This window comes from Lepidochelys kempii, chromosome 10 (assembly GCF_965140285.1).
Source record: "Lepidochelys kempii isolate rLepKem1 chromosome 10, rLepKem1.hap1, whole genome shotgun sequence".
NCBI lineage: Eukaryota > Metazoa > Chordata > Testudines > Cheloniidae > Lepidochelys > Lepidochelys kempii.
The window spans coordinates 38937945-38962352 of record NC_136389.1 but is presented as its reverse complement, the minus strand read 5'-3'; the positions used below and the strand labels follow the sequence as shown (position 1 = coordinate 38962352).

Genomic DNA, 24408 nt, shown 5'->3' with positions numbered 1-24408 from the left:
TAGGCAGTAGAAACAAAAGTGAAACTGTTTGAGCAGCATATTCTAGAAGTCTTGGTCTTTCTGAGTGTAGCCTTCATCGATTTGAGATCTACCATTCCCAGCAGGCAGTAAAAGAGACCCAGTTTGGGAATATTTCAATGAAGTTCCTCTACCTGTGGGTAAGACAGGCATGCATGCAAAATGCAAACAGTGCAACAAAGAAATGCAAGGCCTGGTTGCCCTAATGAAACATCATCATGAGAAGTGTTCCTTCTCAGGAGGAAGCAGTATTGAAGATGATGAAAGGAACATGTCCGAACATGCAGGATCTTCAGGTTGGTAAACTTTTTTATTTCATACTTCTTCCTTAAGGACTGCCTGTCTTCCTTCTGGACTATTCTTGAATTCTCATGTTTGAGCAAAAATTATAGTTGTTACTCTATGGTACTATCATTTCAGATGCAGTTGTGATAAAAAATAAATAGCTGAAATAGGCAGATCTTCCTTTTACAATTTCATCTTTAAAGTAGTACTGAGTGTTAGTGAATGCAATGAGTAATACTAAATGAGCAGTATGGTAATAATAATTAAATAACTGCATTGACTTATTTTGTTTAGGAGAATCCATCCTCAACATAAAGGATTCTGAAGACTATCCACTTTCAAGATCACCATCATTTTCTATAGTTTCAGAGTTATCTGCCAATGATAGTGTTTCAGTCACATCATGTATGTCACATAGCCACAGTATAGCACCTGCAGCAAAAAAAAACAAAAAAAACAAAAAGCCTCCATCATCGAGAAACAACCATAGATAAGTTTGTGTTTATGCAACAAACTCTCCTTTCCGTATGATTGAGAACCCACACTTCATTAACATGGTTCAGTTATTAAGATACCAGGATACAGTCGACCCAACAGAGCAGATGTAGCAGACAAATTGCTGCATAAAGTGTATGAAAGAGAAACTGAGTAGTGTGCAAAAGGTATAGAGGGTAAAATTGTTAACCCGCGTCTCGATGGGTGGAGCAATATCCACAATGATCCTGTTGTAAGTGCTTGTGTGACAAAAGAAGAAGGGAATGTCTTCCTTACAAAAACAATTGATACATCAGGAAATGCACACACAGCAGAATACTTACAAGAAGTAGCAGTAAAAGCTATAACAAACTGTGGAAAAAAAATTCAAATGTCTAGTATGCAGCTTGGTCACAGACAATGCTGCAAATGTATCCAAGATGAGAAGAAATTTAGACGAGAGTCCCAAGCTAATAACATACAGTTGCAGTGCTCATTTGATGCACCTCCTAGCCAAAGACTTCAGTGTTCCAGAAATAAAGGCTAATATTGTTGAAATGGCAAAATACTTCCGTAACAAACACTTTGCAGCAGCTGCTCTGAAAAAAGTGGGAGGAACCAAGCTAACTCTCCCACAAGATGTGTGATGGAACTCTGTAGTGGACTGTTTTGAGCACTATACCAAGAACTGGCCTAAGCTGATGACCGTTTGTGACCCAAATCATGAAAAAATAGATGGCACTGTCACAGCCATAAGTTCTCAACATTGGGCTTAAGAGAAATGTTGAACACATGCTGAGTATCCTAAAGCCTATTTCTGTAGCCTTGAACAAAATGCAGGGAAACAGCTGTTTTATTGCTGACACTGTTGAAATCTGGAAGGAACTGAGTGAAATCTTAAAAAGAGAAATATGCAACAACAGATTTAAATTACAAGCATTAAAAAAAATGAATGGGACAAGCACTATCTCCAGCTCATTTTCTTGCAAATATTCTCAATACTGGGTACCAGGGTCAAACCTTAAGTGCTGAAGAGGAGGAGTTGGCTATGACATGGACATCCAGCAATCATCCCCCCATAATGCCAACTATAATGAACTTCAGAGTTAAGAGTGAATCATTCAAGAAATATATGTTTGCTGATAATGTTTTAAAGAAAGTCACACCAGTGAACTGGTGAAAGTCACTTAAGCACTTGGATTCAGAGACTGTTGAAGTGATAATCTCACTTAACAGCAGTAGCTTCTTCTGCCAGTGTAGAAAGATTATTATTTTCTTCCTTCAGACTAATTCATTCCAAACTGAGAAATCGTTTGGGACCTGAAAAAGCAGGAAAGCTTGTTTTTCTTTTCCAGATTATGAACAAAACAGGAAAATGAAGGTGAAGATGATTGATTTAGCTGCAGAAGCCAATATTTTAAGTTTCTCATGTTGACCTGGCTGACATAGTCTATTTAATTTTTGTTTTTTAATTTCATTTAACTATTTTAGTTAATTTTAACAAAAACAAACCTGATTTAAAAAAAACTTGAATGTTTAAATTCAAAAATTCATATGCTTGTTTTGTTAAAATATTATATGTTTGCTATAAAAAAAATCCAGAATACATAACATTGTTGTTTTATTTTAATAAAACAATTTAAATGTCTGTCTGGTAATGTTCTCCTCCTAATACAGCATGGCAAGAAAATCCTTCAAATACTAACGATTAACCTGTTGAATTGGAGATATTTATGAAGTCATTGGAAGGTGAACTATCTGCTTCAATTACCTTTGGTAAATGAAATAACCAAACAATTATTCATTTTCTGATATAGATATAAAACTAATCTGAAAAAAGTTTTCAAAATAAATCACTTTAAAAATGTATAGTGTGTACCTTCTAAAAATGAAAAATACATCTATCTCTGAGTTGTGAAGAATATGCAGTAAGGTTATAACAACCAACAAGAATGCACTTTTATGTAGAAATCCATGATTGAATCAAGTCTTCCTGACTCGCGGTTTAAACCAAAATTGACTGGATTATTATTTCTATTATTTATTATTTGTATTACCACAACCCCCAGGAGTTCCATGCATGGACGAGGACCCCATAGTACTAGGTGCTATACAAAACAGAGTAAAAAAGATATTTTTACCCTGATATTTTCTTTTGGTTTAGAAATGTGAGGCCAAATTCTGTCCTAATTTACACCACAGGGAGTAAATCAGGACAGAATTTGTCCTTTTATAGTCATAGCATTTTAACATTTACTTGTAGGTGATATCTCCATCCACTCTCAAGTGCAAAAAAAAAAAGGCTAATTAATGTGTTTTCTCCCGATCAAGAGCTAAAAACTACATTTTCCTGCTGGGCTTTCCCTCCTGCACTGTACTTTTAATTCTTCTTCTTTGGCTATCCCCCAATGTGAGGATGATGTCTGCCAAGGGGGTTCATTGGTGGGTTTTAGGTGGCTGAGAGCCCTGCAGTTTTTCCCACAGAAGTGACGGGTGTGATCTTGGAGAAGACATAGTTGTTGGCTAGAGTATTACACCCTTTCTTTCCTCCTTTGTTGCTTCTCTGTCTCATGAGCACGTCTGTTCTCCTCAAAGTGGGCTGTGGCTTGGTGTATGGTGTGGCACCAGTGTGTTCTGTTCCGTGCCAAATCTTCCTAGTTTGTTGGGTTGATGCCTCCCTTTTCAAGGTATGTCTTTGAAGGGCTTCCGCTCCCCTCTGTGAGCCCTTCTTCCCTGACTTAACAGAGAAGAGTACTTGCTGTGGGAGGTGAGTGTCAGGCATATGTACACAGTGGCATCAGGAGGATTCTTCCCAGAGAATCCTCCTGATGCAGTGCTGCTAGAACCACTCCAGCCACTTGAGATATGGGCTGTAGGTTACTCAGGTCTCACACACAGAGAAGGGTGGGGATGACAGCTGCCTTGTAAACAAAGATCTTGGTGCCAGTCTGCAGAACCCTATAATTGAAGACTCGTTTGAGTAGTCGTCCAAAGGATGTGCTGGCACAGCAGATCCTGTGTCCATGTTAGTTGTTTGAGAGAGGTGGCTGCCAAGGTATGGAATATGGTCCACACTTTCCAGGGGTTCTCCACTGATAGTGATTTGTGGAGTATGAAGAGTAGTTTGTGCAGATGAGAGCTGGTAGAGTACCTTGGTTTTCCTGATGTTGAGAGAGACACCCAGGCTGTGATAGGCATCTGCAAAAAGATTTAGCGTAATTTGCAGGTGTGTGTGTGTGTGTGTGTGTGTGTGTGTGTGTGTGTGTGTGTGTGTGTGTGTGTGTGTGTGTGTGAGAGAGAGAGAGAGAGAGAGAGAGACACACACACAGTCATCTGCATACTGAAGGTCAGTGATGCCAATTCTTGTGATCTTAGATTTTGTTTGGAGACGTCAGATATTGAGGAATTGGGCATCCATAAAATACTCAATAACGATTCCATCAGGAAGGTGGTCATGGATGACAATCAGTATCACGGCATGGTAAATAGAGAAGAGTGTAGGAGCAATGACACAGGCCTGCTTGACACCTGTGCAAATGATAAATGGTTCGGTCTCTGAGCCACTGCACAGAATGGTGACAGTCATCCCATCATAGAGTAGTCTGATGATGGAAATGAATTTCTGTGGACACCCAAACCTACACAGCACCTTCCATAGGGCATCATGATCGACAGAGTCATATACCTTGATGAGTGCCATGAACAGTTCCTAGTGTTGCTCTCTGCACTTCTCCTAAATTTGTCGTGCCACAAAAATCATGTCAGTTGTGCATCGAGATGGCCTGAAGCCACACTGTGATTCGGGAATAAGTTCCTCAGCAAGGGGGAGGAGGCAGTTTAGAAGAATCCGGGCAAGGATCTTCACTGTGATGGAGAGGAGGGCGATACCTCTGTAGTGCCCACACAAAGATTTGTCCCCTTTCTTGAATATTGAAACAATGTTAGTATTCTTAAAGTCAGGTGGAATTTCTTCGCAGGTCCAGATTTTATTGAGGAGTTGGCAAAGTTTGTGCTGGAGTATTGTTCCACCAGCTTTAAAAACTAGGATGCATCTGGGCCTGGTGTCTTGTGATTTTGCTTGTGATGGCATGCCAGCCTTCCTCAAAAGATGGAGGATCAGCAAGGTGTTCCTGCAACAATGCAGCCTCTGGCGGAACACAAATGAGAGTATCAATTCAGAACAAATTGCTTAGAGCAGGGCAGTGACAACCCAAAGCTGGAGTTCCTTTACTATTAAGGCATGCCACACCAGCCAAAACAGAGAGGACTTCAGTTTTACTCCACTGGCTAACCAGAACTTATACAAACAATTCCCTCAGATACTCCAGTTCCTTTGTATCACCACCAGCACCGCTCCTTATGGGGACGAATGGTTATGAAAACTAATATCCCAGTAAAAGAAAAAAGGTTCTCCCTATCCCAAAAGGACCAAGCCCCAGACCCAAGTCAATATACAAGTCAGATCTTACCCACAGATCACGCTGTTGCCAATCTTTTAAAATCTAAAGGTTTATTCATAAAAAGAAAGAAATATAGATGAGAGCTAAAATTGGTTACATGGAATCAATTACATACAGTAATGGCATGGTTTAGGCTTGTAGCAGTGATGGAATAAATTGCAGGTTCAAATCAAGTTGCTAGAGTACATTCACAGCTTGAATAGGTCATTCAGTCCTTTGTTCAGAGCTTCAATTTGTAGCAAAGTTCCTCCAGAAGTAAGAAGCAGGATTGAAGACAAAATGGAGACGATGCAGCTGCCTTTTATAGTCCTTTTGCCATGTGGCTTGTGCTTCTTTGTTCCAAACACAAGCTACCCAGCACGGAAAAACCTTAGAGTTCTTTCCATAGGCATGTCCCTTGCTGAGTCACAAGGTGTATCTGCCTTCTCTCAATGGGTCACTTGTATAGCTGACGGTCCTTAATGGGTGCTGATGCCAAATTGTCTGGTGTGTTACCCAGAAGCACAGCACAAGTTTGAAATACAGACAGTATAGAGCCAATACTTATCACTTTAAATACAAAATGATACATGCATTCAGATAGCATAATTATAACCTTGTCATAGACACCTTACTTGACCTCCTTTGTAAAATATTTGGTGTCACTATAGAGCCTTGGTTGCAACAATGATCCATACAGTCACAGTTCCATTGTTGAGCATCATGGAATGATTTCAATGGTGTCTTCAGAGACTGTGGATTTGCGGTTTAGTACGCTCTCAAAGTTCTCCTTCCAGCATTGTTTAATGGCCCCATTGTCCTTGAGGAGGGTGGAGCCATCCTGGGAACATAAGAGGGTGAGGTTTTGGAGCTTGGCCCATATATAGCTTTTGTTGCTTGAAAGAAGCTTCTCATATCATCTTGGTCTATGAAATCCTGGATTCCTCAAGGAATCAATTCTGAAGCACTTAGACGAAAGGAAAGTGATCAAGAACAGTGAGCATGGATTCACGAAGGGAAAGTCATGCCTGACTAATCTAATTGCCTTCTATGATGAGATAACTGGTTCTGTGGATGAAGGGAAAGCAGTGGACGTGTTATTCCTGGACTCTAGCAAAGCTTTTGTCATGGTCTCCCACAGTATTCTTGTCAGCAAGTTAAAGAAGTATGGGCTGGATGAATGCACTACAAGGTGGGTAGAAAGTTGGCTAGATTGTTGGGCTCAACGGGTAGTGATCAATGGCTCCATGTCTAGTTGGCAGCCGGTATCTAGCGGAGTGCCCCAAGGGTCAGTCCTGGGGCCGGTTTTGTTCAATATCTTCATTAATGATCTGGAGGATGGTGTGGAGTGCACCCTCAGCAAGTTTGTGGATAACACTAAACTGGGAGGAGTGGTAGATACGCTGGAGGGTAGGGATAGGATACAGAGGGACCTAGACAAATTGGAGGATTGGGCCAAAAGAAATCTGATGAGGTTCAACAAGGACAAGTGCAGTCCTGCACTTAGGACGGAAGAATCCAATGCACCGCTACAGACTAGGGACCAAATGGCTAGGCAGCAGTTCTGCAGAGAAGGACCTAGGGGTTACAGTGGATGAGAAGCTGGATATGAGTCAACAGTGTGCCCTTGTTGCCAAGAAGGCCAATGGCATTTTGGGATGTATAAGTAGGGGCATTGCCAGCAGCTCGAGGGACGTGATCGTTCCCCTCTATTCGACACTGGTGAGGCCTCATCTGGAGTACTGTGTCCAGTTTTGGGCCCCACACTTCAAGAAGGATGTGGAAAAATTGGAGAGAGTCCAGCGAAGGGCAACAAAAATTATTAGGGGTCTGGAACACATGACTTATGAGGAGAGGCTGAGGGAACTGGGATTGTTTAGTCTACAGAAGAGAAGAATGAGGGGGGATTTGATAGCTGCTTTTAACTACCTGAAAGGTGGATCCAAAGAGGATGGATCTAGACTATTCTCAGTGATAGCAGATGACAGGACAAGGAGTAATGGTCTCAAGTTGCAGTGGGGGAGATTTAGGTTGGATATTAAGAAAAACTTTTTCACTAGGAGGGTGGTGAAACACTGGAATGCGTTACCTAGGGAGGTGGTAGAATCCCCTTCCTTAGAAGTTTTTAAGATCAAGCTTGACAAAGCCCTGGCTGGGATGATGTAGTTGGGGATTGGTCCTGCTCTGGGCAGGGGGTTGGACTAGATGACCTCAAGAGGTCCCTTCCAACTCTGATATTCTATGATTCTATGATCTCAGAGGCTCTCTCTAGCCACCACTTGTTTTTTATGTCACCGTAGCCTCCTTTGGAATTCGGCTTTGAGCAGGTGATAGGTTTCATGTTTTTGTTTATTAGAGGAATCATTTTTCCAGCTACAGAATGCATTTATTTTCTGTTGAATTAATGCTAGGATTTCCTTATTGTTTTCATCAAGCCAGTCTGGGTACAGATGAATGGAATATCCTATGGTTTCAGCACATACACTGTGAATGTTATTTTTAAATTGATCCCAGTGCTCTTAAATGTCAAATGATGTTATCAGGCAAGTTAGAGAGTTTCCTCAGACAGGTGTTGCTGGAAAGTCTCACAGCAGGCTTGGTCTTGAAGTGCTTTGATGTTGTACCACTTTCGCTTAAGTCTTTGGGTGTTTGCGGTGTGGTGAGCAAGCTAAAGGTACATGGATTAGCAAACTCAAATCGATGGTCTGTCCAACAATGATTTGCACCTCTCATGGCTCGTCAGTGTAATCTCAGGCTCTGACTGTATCATTGTCAAGGAGGTGCCAGAGTTTGGACCGAGGATGTTTCCAGGTGGTCTTAAATTTCTTGCTCTGCCAAAAGATGGTATTTGTGATGAGCAGGTCATGCTCCACACATTTGCTGGGGAGGAGAATACCATTGGTGTTTACATTTCCCAACACTTCTTTGCTATTGTGCCACTCCAGAGTTAGCAGTCCTGTCCAATTCTGCCATTGAAATCTTCCAGGAGGATGAGTTTATCTGCCTTAGGTGTGTGGCTGTGAGGACTGCATCGAGAGTGCTATAAAACTGCTCCTTGTTGTCTTCCCCATCGAGTGTTGGGGTGTATGCACTGATGACCGTAGCATATTGATTGTTGCAGAGCTTGAGCCGAAGAGTCATGAGACACTCACTGATCCCCACAGGAAGTTCCAAAAGCTGACTAGTAATCTTATTTTTGATGGCAAAGTCAATCCTGTGAATGCGTCTCTCTTCAGGTGGTTTTCCTTTCCAAAAGAAGGTGTAGCCACCTCCATCCTCTTTTAATTGACCCTCATCAGCCTGGCGGGTCTCACTAAGGGCTGCAATGTCAATGTTGAGTCTTGCCAGCTCTCTGGCAATTATGGTAGTTCTTCTTTCTGCGCATTCATTGTGCTGAGAGTCCATAAGGGTGCGGACATTCCAGGTGGCGAATTTCATTGTCTTGTATCTCTTGTTTCGGCCACGGAGTTGAGCGATTCCACTGGATGCGACCATCCAGTTGTAAGAGTATGAGACAGCCTATGTTTAGGGCACCTTTTTTAGCCCCCTCCCCATTTGGGGTGAGCAGAGAGGATCCTGAAAAGACCTGCTCAGTCACAGCCGCTGCTGCCGAAATGCACTTCTGTCTCATCCAAACACAAGATGACCATTACATGGCTGCCGCCTGTGTGCAGATTTGTGACCGAAGACTCCCAGAGATCACTGCTCCTGTCTTCACCACCACAGGGCTTTGGGCAGGTGTGAGCCCTTTGGCAGAGGCCTGCATGTGAAATCTTTTAGCATGGGGAAACTGATGTGCAGGCAGTAACCACACGAAACTTGACAGAAGGAAAACCCTGACTCAGTGGCAAGAGGATCCAAGACAACCAGGGACCTCCCTCCTGCTGCAGCCCTCATCCGTCTACACAGCCACAGAGTACTAGAAGGTCCTCTTATATGCCTGATCCAGCACTGGAGTCCTGTGAAGTTTGGACCACAGTTAGTCAGGAGCCTCGCCTCAGATCTGCTTGCCAAGGGTGACCCTACCAGGAATATGAAAGGTCCGGACAACACAGCACTGTGGGTCTTTAGCCCACACAAGCCTCTCCACCAAGAGAAGGTTGCAGTCCATCAGAGAGGGCTTTGAATTACAGTCTTTTCAAAATTACAGGTGATTGCAAATCAAAATCTTTGATCAGAACACCAACAAGTGTTTTGGGGGTGATAAAAATTTGAATGCCAGCTATGGATCTGAAATGTGCAAATGGCCCCTACCCTTATAATGGGCTCAGCCAAAACCCCAGTGAGGCACCCTAGCCCAAATTTTGGAGTGTTTGAAATCTAGATTCAAATTTTGTGGCTTGGACCCATCTCCCTGCTCTTTTCTCTGACCCAGTGTACTACACATACCTAAGCCCTATATACACATGACAAGGAGTTCTGAAAATAATGTGTGTCCCCTTTGCATTTGTAAGTAGGAGTGCATATTCTGTTAGTAATGGAATGTCTGCTGGACTCAGTCGTATTAAACAGGAACATTTGCTGGGTGGGAGTCAGACAAGTGGTTCAGTGCTGGAACAGTTAAACTATTTTGAGTTCTTTGGTGCTCTGTCCAAGTCTCCAAACTCACCAGCTGCTAATCTCTTCTCAGTCAACAGCTCCCCAAAGAGGTAATCGATAGTCAGAGAGATAGAGGGTCACTCCTGTCACCAGTCAGAAAGTGCCACTTCCTGGTATCCAACTCTCCAAAGGTCATGAGGGCCACATTCATCCCTTTGGAGAATACACTCATCGGTATCTCCGGGGTCTTGGTGAAGACAGCTCATGTTGAGGCTCTACCATGAAAAAGCTCCTGGAAACGAAGCACAGACAGGGAAAGAGCAAGGGGCAATTGTTTGGGGGACCGTTCATAACAGTGATGGGAACGTGGCTGTCACAGCTTTGGGAACCCATGTCTCAGTTAATGAGAACCTGTGGGAAAAGAAAAAAATAATTATAATGCAATGAGCCAAGTCCTCAAGCATGAGAGTGGAGTTCTAATGTCAGGCTTAAACTCTGGCTCCCCAAAGTGAGTGGGCTGGAAGTATTGTGAAGGTAAGAGTCAGCTTATTAAAAAGAGCACAACATTGACCCACTGTGTGACAATCTTTTCTGGATCTAAGCTAGTGAAACAGGAAAAGAATTTTGAAAGTGAAGGCCCCTTTACGAGACACATGGAATATTGGATCCTGAAGGTACAATAGCAGTTGAGAGTGGCAGCAAGGTGAAGAACTGCAGAATAGGGGAATGGTCACAGTCTGCCAGAAACAAAGATTTATTGTCCCACCGACCCGCAGGGGGCTGCCAGAGATGGAGGAATTTACTTTTCCCTTCCTCCAGAGACCAGGTGGCAAAGATCATTCCTGCACCCAAATATCCCAATTCAGCACTGTTGGTGACACAGACGGATCTTGTGTTCCTCTGGCTCCCTGTCCAGTGTAATAGAGTGCCACCGCAACAGGCCCAGCAGACAACTGGCATGATGAAAGAGAGCAGGCTGGAGAAAAGAGAAGTCAAAGCATTGACTCCACCATACCTAAAGGCAACCCCTTCCCCAGCAGAGGTTACAGACATGGCCTTTCCTGACCAGGAAGTAATAACCAGACGGAGATCCAGCCCCCCTTGTGGGCTCAGACGGATCCTCCCAATTACACCAACATTCATCCTGAAGACACTGGAGGCTGGAAAAAAAGGAAAAAGCTGATATTGCCAACAGGTATGGTTGCAACCTGAGGCATTACCAGGAGATGCATATACAGCTCTGAAAACAGAGGAGAAACATATCAGCCCCGGGTCAATTAAACATCCTTTACTTAGGAACCTTTCAGAACCTCTTCACCTTGAAGAATGCAACAGCCAGAACAGGTGAGAGTCTCTCAGGCTTTAGTGAACGCCAGAGAATTTATATATGTTAATATTATTTCAGAGACTTTTCCTTGAATTTTTCTCTACTTTTAGCAAGTGTGGCAAGGCATTTCCTCCATCTCGCCACACTTAGCACTTCCCCCTCTAGCAGTGGTAGGGCCTGGGGTAAATCAGCCCCACTTGGACAGTGTTTGTCTTCCCCTCTGTGCTTACTTGTCCATATTTTCAGGGTAGACCTCCACCAAACAAAGAGGAAACAAACACACAAACAGAAAAACAAAGGGAGATACTTTTCCCTGCCCCCTTGCTGGGGTGGGGTGTTGTCCTGTTTGCCCTGGGGTGTCAGTCCTTCCCCTAGCAGATACTCAGCTTTGGCTGTTTCCTCTATGGGATGGAGAGCTGCCTCTCACTCTGGAGAAGCCTACAGTATTTCCCTGTTGCCACAAGCCTCGCAGCAGCTTGTCTCTCTCCCCAGAGGAGGGGGTTTTAAAAGGTCTCAGGCATTCCTTCATTGGATTCAGGGGTCCCCAACTGACCTGAGCTATCCCCTTCTCAGCTTGTAGGAAAAAGGGCGTTTATCATCGTAGAGCTAATATGCAACCCTTTCACTACCCTCTTGCAACCTCCTCATTAACCTTCTCCTAGCGATGGCTAAAGTGGCCATCTATAACACCAGGGAGAGGAGGTTGGCTGATTGGTCGGGGGGGGCCTGCAACTGTGGGGCCTGTTTTCGTTCTTTCATCTGTTCACGCATTCACACAGAGTTCCTCTGGGCGGTGTTCCCTGGCTCCCTGGATGCTTTTAGGAGCAGTGGGCACTGTCTGGGGTTCTCTGCTCAGTGTCGCCTTCAGATTCCCTACTTTTGACCCTTTGACCTTCACATGTGCCCTTGTTTTTTCTTCTGTTGTCCCCCATTGAGTCCCGGGCTCAGTGGGCCCTCCCGTTAGGCTGGGGGAGGGGCCTTTAGCCGTGGGTGGGCTGGTGCCTACCCACTTCCCAGAACCCAACAGGACAACCCTCTTGCAGCCATCCAGCCTGACTTTGTCACACAAGGAAGTTAGAAATCATCAGTGTGTTTGATGACCCTCAGTCTGCACCCAAGACAGCCATGTAACTTACACATATATTATTGTGGCTATGTCACCACAGCAAAAATTATGTGTTTTTAAATCAAGATAGCTAACTCAAGATATCTTCACAAGGATTTTATATTGAGGAGCTAAGGCACAGGTAGTTGTTACCGCAATACCCTATATCTGGGGTTGACCTTGACTAGCTAAATAAAAGTAAAAACTACAGTGCCTTGTCTCCACTAGAATTTGACATCAGTATCACTAACTTGAGTTAGTTATCTCAATGTAAAAACACACCAATTTTTTCCAGTGAAGACAAAGATAATTTGTTATATTTTTTAAAATACTGGTATTCACCTACCTGAGATATTAGAATCAGTTTCCAGCTAAGAAATACTTTGCTTAATTTCTTTACCATATCTTCTCCTTTCGTGATGGTTGATTTCACAAAACAGCCTTGCTTGATCTAGCACCTCCCCGTTCTACAATCAAGACCATCATTTTATGGGTCAGGCTCTGTACCTGGAGATTGAATGTCTGTTTCGTATAAGTGGACATAAGTATTCTCCAAAAATCCATTTCCAAGGTTCACTCTATGTAGGAGTGGTTGCTGATTGCTTTGAAAACCTTCTGCCATTTTCACAAGCTATGAGTATTGCACAGAAAGGACACTCAATAACATCTCCCAGTAGAAAACTGTATTCAGTACACTTTTAAAAAAAAATCTCTGCAGATCATGAACGATCTTGTCTTTTATTTTTTTAGATTTAGTTTGAAGGATTATGACAGTTCATTTAAAGATGCAACCAACAAACAAACTATTTCTATAATGCAGCAATTTATTTTTATTGTAACTCTATATTTTCTTTCTATAGAAATATAAAAGGCTGGAATAATACAAAGTAAATGAAATTCACTATATAAGAGCTAATTATTAATATATATTTATTATTAATCAGTAAACAGTAAATAAGTGTAATTGTGTGAGAGTTTATCTCCTCACGCACATAACAATTCAATCTAAAGTAGACAGATTTCAAAATACTTTTGCAAATTAGGGGATTTTTGATAAGTGAAACTTTCCATCACCAGATCTGTACTATTCTTATTAGTTATGAATTGTTTGTATTGTGGTACCCTGTACACACCTTGGGAGCAGGACCCCCACTGTGCTAGGTGCTGTACAAGCAGAACCAAAAGGCGGTCCTTACCCCAAGGAGCTTACAATTTAAGTGCATAGCCATTTTTCAGACTACAAGGCTGTCACTACACTAAAATTTTCCATAATTGCTAAGAGTAGTGCCGCTCCAGCAGTGGTAGCAACTATGGGAGTAATACTACAGGTAAGATTCCAGGCAGCCACAGGCATTTTAAGCATAAAGTTATCTACTCAGCTCAGAGCAGGTCTCCACAACATAGTGCTTAAAATGCCAGTGGCCTTCAGCATCTTGTTACACTAGTAATACAACTGTTGCTCCCTCCAGTGGAGTTGGACAAGACCTAACGGACTTTACCAAAGTGATGCAATGAATTAGTAGCAAACACACTAACAGAATCTAGGACTATGTCTACACTGGAAAAAACTGGGACCCTTAAGCTTCCATGGATGGTAGCAACAGTGAAAACTGTAATGGTGCTGTCTTTTACGGTATTATCTACACTTAGGAATAGCAATGATTAAGCAACCAGTGGCCAGCAAGCAGTGTAGCTGCTCCAGTGCTGATTCCTAAGGCTATGTCTACACTACAGACCTTACAGTGACCACTGCAGCTGCATTGCTGTAAGGTCTCCCATGTAGCCACTCTATGCCAATAGGGGAGAGAGGTCTCCTACCAGCATAATTAAACTACTCGCAATGAGTGGTGGTAGCTATGTCAACAGGAGAGCGTCTCCTGCTGACATAGCACTATCCACACTAGTGCTTTTGTTGGTGAAACTTCTGTCAGACAGGGGTGTGTTTTTTTCACACCCTGGCCAACAAAAGTACTAGTGTAGACAAGGGAAAGGTAGGGTTTGCACCAATTAAACTAATCAGGGATTATTTTTGCCTGAAGCAAGATCCAGTAGCCAAATTTATTACTGAAAGATGCAACTCCTCTGACATCAATGGAGCGGCTCATGTTTACCCCAGAGCTGAATTTGGCCACAGATTCTTCTAGTACATTGTTGCTGATGTTGTGTGCCTGTAGCCCTGGAACTAATGGTAAAGTGAAAATGGACCTGCTTGTCTCAGACTCTTATTTGCCCTGGAATAAAAAGTCATGTTTGCAATGCATTTATGTTACAGCATTTAATAGGGGAAGCAGCAGTTCTATCTATGTTGTTTTGTTGGGACTCATTACAGATGCAGGTAAAGGAATGGAAGGGAACTACTGGGAATTGACTGCTAAATGGAAAGTGCCCTGTGGCCCCAAGTGTGATGCTCCACTATGAAAGGGCATATTGGGCCTCCTCAGAAACCAGTGGTGCTCAGCCTGAGCATTGTTTCCAGCCTGGAGAAGTGTCTTACCACTGACATGTGAGAAATCTAGAACTGAGCAGTTGTGGGAATGAGACATCTGATGATCACTCTGTGACTGGCGCTCTGGGCACGACAGAAAAGCCCAGACATGGCTCACTTCAAGAGGCACAGAATATTGGACAGCAAGTAATTTTTGAAATGTAAGCAAATAATCCCATGTTCTCTACAGACATGAAGAGGGCATCTTCAGAGAGGCAGAATCACAGGTAATGATAATTATCAGTATTTGTGCCACATCTGCAGCCATAGTGCCCACGCCAATTGGCTCTACTGCTCTCAGCATGCAGTGTGGCCTCACCACCTGACTCACTATATCTACCCTACAGCAGCTCAACTACAGTGCTGCAGCTGTAGTGTAGACACTGCTTTTCTAAGGTTTGTCCCCATCCAATACAGAGATAAAACCAAATGTGGCTTTGGCTGGACGTGGGATGCCACTTTGAAGACCATGCTGCCGTTCCCAGAAGTACCAGAGTCCAGTATTCTGGGGGCAGGCGAGTGGCCTCTATAATCCTACATGGACAGAGGGGGGGGTTTCCTCACTGCAATTAATCTGCCTCTCCAAGAGGCGGTAGCTAGTTTGATGAAGGAATCCTTCTGATCTCAGGCTCCCAGGTCTACAAGATAAAAAAAGCTGCACTGCCTTTTTACAGCAAGCCTAATCCCATTTTGGAGGCATCGCCCACTGCCAACCACCAAGCCAAAAACAAGCCATATACTTCAATGACAAAGGCTATGTCTACACCTCCACCCCCACCCCTCCCAAAAGACAAATGTTTTGCCGTGGCAAGTGCCAGTGTGAATAGCAGGAGCGCTCTCCTGCCAAAAACGCGAATGCCGCTTGTTGGGGGTGGAAGTATGTTGTCAGCAAAAGAGCTGGCAAACACTGCCCGAATTTTAGGGACACGACTGTGTTGACACAGTCATGTTGCTAAAAGCTGGGTAGTGTAGACAAAGCTGAAAAGCAACCGGCTACTTAATTTAAATGAATGGGCAATTACATACACAAAGAAGCCAACATAGGCTTGCTAAAGCAGAAGCCCCACCCCCGGGAAAGCCCCAAAACAAGCAACAGGCTACTTAAAGAAATGAATAGGCAATTAAAGTAACAAGGAAGCCAATATAGGCTTTGCTGGGAGCAGCCTTGGCAAGGCACCAGGCCTCCGTAATCGCAGCATAACGCCCACATACGGAGCACACAGGTCGGGACCAGCCTTGCAGTACATCATTCCTGTGGTCTCCCCAGAGCCATGCACTGTCATCGTACCACCTTGGGCAGGGCACTCAGGTCAGGACCCGGCCCCTGCTGGCTGCTTGGGGCTAGACCCAGGCACCATCGGGCCTGGGGGTGGCTTGGCAGAGTGTGCTGACTTCAGCACACGAGGCCACTGGGTAGGGTGACCAGGTGTCCAGTTTTCAACCGGAACACCAGGTCGAAAAGGGACCCTCGTGGCTCCGGTCAGCACTGCTAACTGGGCTGTTAAAGATCTGGTCGGCGGTGCTGCGGATCTAAGGTAGGCTAGTCCCTACCTGTCCTGGCACTGGGCTGTGCCCTGAAAGCAACCAGCAGATCCAGCTCCTAGGCGGAGGCGCAGGGGGCGGACGACCACACAAGGCTCCGTGCACTGCCCCCTCCTCAAGCACTCCAGCCAATGGGAGCTGGGGGGGGGGGTGGTCTCTGCAGGCAAGAACAGTACACAGTACCTCCTTCTCCCCCTACCCCCACCTACTAGCGCTGGACCTGCTGGCTGCTTCCAGGGCGCACGCAATGCAGTGTCAGGACAGGCAGGGAGCCTGCCTAAGCCCCACTCCACCACTGACCGGGAACTGCTTGAGCTAAGCCTGAGCCCCAACCTGAGCCCCCCCAACCCAAAGCCCCCTCCTGCACCCCAAACTCCTCATCCCCAGCCCCACCGCAGAGCCAGCACCCATCCCACACCCCAACTCCCTGGCTCAACCCACAGCCCCCTCCCACACTCCAAATCCCTCATGCCCCCAGCCCGGAGCCCCCACCTGCACCCCAATCCACTCATCCCCAGCCCCACCCCAGAGCCCGCACCCCCTCCTGCACCCCAACTCCCTGCCCCAGCCCAAAGCCGCCTCCCACACCCTGAACCCCTCATTTCTGGCCCCATCCCAGAGCCCGCACCGCCTGTTAGAGCCCTCATTCCCTCCTGCACCCCTAGGGTGATGAGATGTCCTGATTTTGGGGTCTTTTTCTTATATAGGCTCCTATTCCCCCACACACACCCCATCCCGATTTTTCACATTTTCTGTCTGGTCACCCTACAAAAGCCCCTGCCCCAGCCCAGTGAAAATCAGTGAGGGTGGGAGAGAATGAGCCACCGAGGTAGGGGGGATGTAGTGAGTGGGGGATGGGGTCTTGGGGAAGGAGCAGGGTTAGGGTGTTGTTTTCTGCCATTAGAAAGTCAGCAACCCTACCACTGGGTGCCCAGGGCGGGCTGACATTGCGACCATGGGGCCTTCAGCGCCGGGGGGGGGGGGGGGGGGGAAGAGAGGGAACCATCCCATGCGGGGCCGCTTGGGGCCGGCACTGGGTGCCTTGGGGCCCCGTTGCTGCGGTAGCTCCTGGGGGTGGGGGGGGTCACTTGGGACGGGGCTCCGGGCACCATCACCAGAGCCCTGGGGGCCCTCGGAGGGCCGGCCCGGTGGCATCTGCACTTCTCTCCCACGCAAGCCCCGCCGCGTTCCTACCTGAATCTCTCCCAGCAAATGGGCCGCAGGCAGCGGCCCTTCTCCATGACAACACAGGGGCGGGATCACTTCCGGGAGTGGGGCAGAAGCGAAAGTCAATCAGTGGAAGGGGATGTGGGCGGGACGGCACAGACGGAGGGACTAACTACCCAAAGGCCGGGCGTTTTCTCGCCTCCTAGCAACCCGCGGCGGGAACTGCCAGGCAGACAGTGCTAGGTCAGCAAAAGAATTCTTAGTCAACCTTGCTACCACCTCTGGGGCAGGTGGATTAACTATAGGGACAGACAAACCTTTCCTGTCACGGGAGTGAGTATCTACCCTGCAGCGCTGCTGCAGCATTTCTAGTGCAGCCATAGTTTGTACCCTAAGGAACTGACAATACACTGGGTACTCTCTTCTACTTGTAAATGTCTGAACCTCACCCCCAGAAGAAATTAAAGGCTCTATAAACACACTAGAACAGTGGTTTTAAAAATCTATAGTCCGTGGACACCTAGAACACCACAGTATGTCTGAGATTGCAGAAGGATGTACCACCATTTGAAAAAAAAAATTAGGGGTCTACAAAACAAAAAAATAGGATGAAAACCACTGCTCTAGAAGGCTATTTATTTTGTATCTCCCTCTCTGAGTAGCATTGGAATTGTCCATTATCATTTCCTTTTCTTCATGAAATGCTATACAGCTTAAAGAATTAATTACAAAAACAGAATCCATTAATGAAAAATCAGATGCACAGTGTGTTACTAAAGGGCTGATGGGTCTGAGGTGGGACTCCCAGTAATGTGTGAGAGTCCCTGCACATACTTTGGGGGCTCAAGGTGCTTATGTCTGCAGTAATCTCACCAGGAGGGAGAGCGTGGCCTATGGAGAACAAAGCCCTTGTATATTTCAAGGCTCCTGCTGTATTAAAGGCCTTTGTTGTGTTACCTCATCTATTGCCATCACAAAGAGCTGCTGGTCACTCACAGAGTCATTTCACTGCCTCCAGCACTCCTAGGGAGTGTGTGGCACTGTAGTCAGGAGGCAGATCACTTTTCAGTGACAGGGAATGGAAGTGACTAGGTATCAATTCTCCAGGACAACCAACAACTCTAAGGAAAGGTAAAACCAGCAAATGTTTAAGTGGGGTGGGTGGGTATAGCTTTAGCAACAAACCCACAGGGGGTCCAATTGTCCAGTTCTGACACCTGTATTTAGCAGCTAAAATCCCCACTTAGATGGTTACCTAAAGCAGATATTTAAGGCATCTATGTTCTAGAAATTAATTCCCTTTATGAAACAGAGTGCAAGACAGCTCAGATGAATGTTGTGTGCGAGGATCAGGTGCTGAATAGAATTGTTAATATTTTAAAATTAAAGCTGTTTAATTGATTGATTTTTTTATTGTAATAATTATGCTGATAAAGTGAACTGAGCATCTCTGATGGTATCTTCTAGACTAAGCACTGAGTCCCATTGAGTAGATTGAAAGATTAACCTAAATCTATACAGAAGCCCCTGGAATCCCATAAGATTGGGTCCCTAATCCATGAACTATTGGAACTCCTTTACAAAACTTTTCTTAAATATTACATGACTATATTGTCTCATACTATAGAATTAGAATTTATAATCCCTATTCCATGATGAAAAGGAGTACTTGTGGCACCTTAGAGGCTAACCAATTTATGTGAGCATAAGCTTTCGTGAGCTACAGCTCCCTTCATCGGATGCATTCCTGTAGCTCATGAAAGCTTATGCTCAAATAAATTGGTTAGTCTCTAAGGTGCCACAAGTACTCCTGTTCGTTTTGCGAATACAGACTATCAACTTTCAGGGTAACAGCCGTGTTAGTCTGTATTCGCAAAACGAACAGGAGTACTTGTGGCACCTTAGAGACTAACCAATTTATTTGAGCATAAGCTTTCATGAGCTACAGGAATGCATCCGATGAAGGGAGCTGTATCTCACGAAAGCTTATGCTCACATAAATTGGTTAGCCTCTAAGGTGCCACAAGTACTCCTGTTCTTTTTGCGAATACAGACTAACACGGCTGTTACCCTGAAAGTTGATAAAGTCAATTATCTAGCAAAACTTCCTCCAATGGGATCTCAGAGAGCTTTGCAAACAATAATCAGAAAAGACAGATGGTATGTACTTATATCATAAACAAGCCTAGAAATGTTGGGCCCAATCCGTGTGGAACTTCTGTTGACCCCAATGGGAGTTTGTGGGATCAGATCTATTAGCTATTGCTTGTATATATAGTTCTCTTGTGTTTATCATCAGTGCCGTAGTTCTAATCTGAACTAGCATGGATGCACTGCATTGTCAGCACTTATACTGGCAGTATACCATTGCTTCTAGGGCTGTTGCTTAATCGCAGTTAACTCACACGATTAACTCAAAAAGTTAATCATAATTAACTGCACTGTTAAACAATAGAATACCAATTGAAGTTTATTAAATATTTTTGGATGTTCTTCTACATTTTCAAATATAATCGAATTCAACTGTAACACAGAATACAAACTGTACAGAGCTCACTTTATATTACTGATTACAAATATTTGCACTGTAAAAATGATAAAAGAAATGTATGAGGGGAATTGAAAAATACTAAGTACTGTAGTGCAATCTCTATCATGAAAGGGCAACTTACAAATGTAGTTTTTTTGTTATATAACTGCACTCAAAAACAAAACAATGTAAAACTTTAGAGCCTACAAGTCCACTCAGTCTTACTGCTTGTTCAGCCAATAGAATATCAGGGTTGGAAGGGATCTCAGGAGGTCATCTAGTCCAACCCCCTGCTCAAAGCAGGGCCAGTCCCCAACTAAATTATCTCAGTCAGGGCTTTGTCAAGCCTGACCTTAAAAACCTCTAAGGAAGGAGATTCCACCACCTACCTAGGTAACCCATTCAATAGCTAAGAAAAACAATTTTGTTTATATTTACGGGAGATAATGCTGCCCACTTCTTAATTACAATGTCACCTGAAAGTGAGAACAGGCGTTCGCATGGCACTGTTGTAGCTGGAGTCACAAAATATTTACGTGCCAGATGTGCTAAAGATTCATATGCCCCTTCATGCTTCAGCCATCATTCCATGCTGATGACACTTGTTAAAATAATAATAAGTTAATTAAATTTGTGACTGAACTCCCTGGGGGAGAATAGTATGTCTCCTGCTCTGTTTTACCCGCATTCTGCCATATATTTCATGATATAGCAGTCTTGGATGATGACCAGCACATGTTGTTCGTTTTAAGAACACTTTCACTGCAAATTTGACAAAATGCAAAGAAGATACCAATGTGACATTTCTAAAGATAGCTACAGCACTTGACCCAAGATTTAAGAATCTGAAGTGCCTTCCAAAATTTGAGTAGGATGAGGTGTGGAGCATGCTTTCAGAAGTCTTGAAAGAGCAACACTCTGATGTGGAAACTACAGAACCTGAACCACCAAAAAAGAAAATCAGCCTTCTGCTGGTGGCATCTGACTCAGATGATGAAAACGAACATGCGTCAGTCCACACTGCTTTGGATCGTTATCAAGCAGAAACCACCATCAGCATGGATGCGCGTCTTCTAGAATGGTGGTTGAAGCATCAAGGGACATATGAATCTTTAACGCATCTGGCATGTAAATATCTTGCAACACCGGCTACAACAGTGCCATGCAAATGCCTGTTCTCAATTTCAGATGACACTGTAAACAAGAAACAGGCAGCATTAACTTCAGCAAACGTAAATAAACTTGTTAGAGCAATTGGCTGAACAAGAAATAGGACTGATTGGTCTTATTTTTGAATGCAGGGGTTTTTGTACATAATTCTATATTTATAAGTTCAACTTTGATAATAAAGAGATTGCACTACAGTACTTGTATTAGGTGAATTGAAAATCATCATCTTGTTTTTTACAGTGCAAATATTTGTAATAAAAACAAAGTGAGCACTATACACTTTGTATTCTGTGTTGTATCTGAAATCAATATATATTCATATTTCATATATATGAAAATGTGGAAAACATCCACAAATATTTAAATAGTCTTCTATTATTGTTAATCACATGATTCAATCACAATTTATTTTTTTTTAATCGCTTGACAACCTTAATTGCTTCATTTACCAAGGGTTCCATGCTGTGTGTACACTGGAGAATAGACCACAGGGAACCATGCAGAAATCCTCATTTCCTCTCTTTGGACCTGATCCTATAAGGTACTGAGTGAGCTTCAACATCAGTGGGACTTGGGAGGCACTCAACACCTTGTGGGAGTTACTCAGCATCTCATGGGATCAGGCCCCTTCTCAGCATACATTCATAGAGGTGATATGCAAAGGGAAAGGCCTAAGCATATCATTTCTGCATTTTCCTCTGATTTCCCTGTTGTGTGTGTTTCTTTATGGGGTAATATATCTGAATGTTTTGTTTCCAGGGTTCTAGCTCATTTCAGTAACGTACTGCTAGTGCTGGACGAGATGCCAAACTTCCCTGAAGAGCTCCAAGGGGCAAAGAAAGGGATTCTGTATCTCACACAGTACAAAGTAAGGATCCAGACTCTAAATCTAATTATTTAGATCATGCCAAACAACGTTGCATCTGAACACCTGGCAAACTACAAAAGCCATAAGCCAGCCACACAAACAGGAAATTAGTAGGGGGTGTCACAAATGCTACATCACTGCTTTAGCAAACTGCATGGCAGCTGAAGGGAGGAGCCTGGATTGTCTGTCTGTGTTCACGTGGATAGATTGTTAATCAGCAGTTGCAGCAGCTATGTAAATTACTCCTTTAATAAAGAATCCAGTTTAGTTTAAAAAGGGCAAGTTTACATGAGAAAATTTTGCCAGCATGTTATTGAGGGATATGATAATTTTTGCTAACATAACTACACAGGTAAGAGCCCTAGTTTAGACAATTATAGCAATACAAAAGTCATTATACCGGTATAGCTTTTGCCAGTTAAGGGAAACAGCATACACTATCCTGGTGTAAGTACTTCTATAATTGCATCTATACTAGGAGGGTTTTGCTGGTTTAACTGTACTGGTAAAACCCAGCTAGTATAAATCAGGCCTAATAAAACAACTCTTCCATATTATTACCCAACATGCAGTACATGAAACAACTTCTATAATTTTGCTTTCTGTGTGCTTTAAGTCTTCTGGAGGCAGCTGCCATTTTGCATTAATTTCAGATGCAGCCTGTTACAAAGGAGACATACATATCATCCTCTCTTCTGGAGACTTTCCTTTTTTTCCCTTCTTGTTTTGTTGGTTTCCTTTCATGTTAAAAAAGTCATTTCTACTGAATGTATGGTTGTTCTTTGTCAAGGCAACACACAACATACTGGTACACTCTAATGTCACTTTCCTTTCTGCCCATGTCTTAGAAAATATTATTTCTGGAGGGCAGGTATCATCATACACATGCTGTTGCAAAGTGATGGATTTTCCATTTTTTCCTGGCAATGATGAGATTGATGAATCTTAGAATATCAGGGTTGGAAGGGACCTCAAGAGGTCATCTAGTCCATCTAGCTCAAAGCAAGACCAATCCCCAACAAAATCATCCCAGCCAGGGCTTTGTCAAGCCTGACCTTAAAAACCTCTAAGGAAGGAGATTCCACCACCTCCCTAGGTAACGCATTCCAGTGCTTCACCACCCTCCTAGTGAAAAAGTTTTTCCTAATATCCAACCTAAACCTCCCCCACTGCAACTTGAGACCATTACTCCTTGTTCTTTCAATCCTGTAATCTCTCAGGGAAGGGGTTCAGTCGTAGTGGGCCAGCAGCTGAGAAATTTCCATTTCACACTTCCATGACTCTTGCTCGTTTCATGACCAATTCCATGTTTGCCGGCGAGCTAACCTATTGTAGTAACTACTGTTGACAGGGAGAGAGGTGATCCCTGAGAAGGTAGGCAAAGCCCACTGATTGCCATGAAGATTAGTATGAAGCTCTAGAACTTGCAGAGGGATCCAGTATAGTTAGTAGAGCAGTGCGGTTAGATTTGCATTGGTCTCATCTTGCTTATCATCTCAGCGTTGGCACCTCCCTAGGTCTCTCCCTTCCCTTTCTGATCCCACTCCCCAAATAAGCAACAAAGCTCAAAGCAATACTGTTCCTGAACCAGTTCTTGTCTCTGTTTCCCTAGATGATATTCCAGCACAAGGACAAGGGCTCCACGACCATCCGCTTTCCACTTCAGCTCCTGGGGGACTGTGTGATAGGGGAGGAGCTGAGCTCCAGACAGCAATATATCAAAGGGACTATTAGTATGTGTCATACCTTTTCATACCCAGGACCCTACTGCTGCCACACGTCATAGTGTCTCCTGTCACACTTATTCTGAATGAGGAGAAGCAGATGGATATTAGTAGATATTGCCTGTGTGGCTGTAGAGAGGCCCACATGTAGATGTATTGACCAGGAGAAGGCCATATCCCGCTATCATTTTGATGATCACTTTAAACAGGGCCTGGATTATTCAAAATATAAAACCAGGATTACATCAGATTTCCAAGGGATCTGTACCCAACACCCTTGCACTCAACAGAGGGCAACGGAGGCCCTTGCCTAGAAATAGGAAGCGAGGGCTGGAATAAAGCCCAGAATGTCCGTACCTCTTGGATTAACCAGCCACCATTTTGAGTTAGGATAGAAAATACCTTACGCACACATGCATGCATCCCTCCAAAAGAAAAAAACAACAACAACAACAAAAAACCTTCAGAGGATATTTATCTCAGATGACTTTATTTGGCTAATTGGGTGTCACGGGTTTTCCCCATATTATCAGTTCCTCAGAGTTATTTAGGTGCCCAACTCCTATTGATTTTTATGGGAGTAGGTGCCTAAATACCATTGAGAATCTGGGCCCAAGTAACTACTTACAGCAGGTGACTGGACTCAGGACTCCTGTGTTCTATCCCCAACTCTTGCTTTGAGATCTTGGGAGGAGAACTGCAAAGGATCATTGTGTGTAGCACTAAAAGGACAGA

General features: G+C 44.0%; 1 protein-coding gene across 9 annotated transcripts in view; it reads right to left on the bottom strand.

Moving 5' to 3' along the window:
* The window catches only part of CCDC78 (coiled-coil domain containing 78), a 127188-nt gene extending 109705 nt beyond the window's left edge, over nt 1-17483 (bottom strand). For 2 of the 9 annotated variants that reach the window (XM_073363034.2, XM_073363033.2), the window contains exons 1-3: nt 17409-17482; nt 12534-12818; nt 9826-10915 (exon numbers count right to left, since the gene is read on the bottom strand). The gene's annotated coding sequence lies outside the window, so the exon portion shown is untranslated. Of the gene's footprint in view, nt 1-9825; nt 12498-12533; nt 12819-17408 lie in introns of those variants that run through there. The other 7 variants (XM_073363035.2, XM_073363040.2, XM_073363038.2 and 4 more) reach the window with 7 other exon arrangements.
* Nucleotides 17484-24408: the final 6925 nt, after the last annotated feature.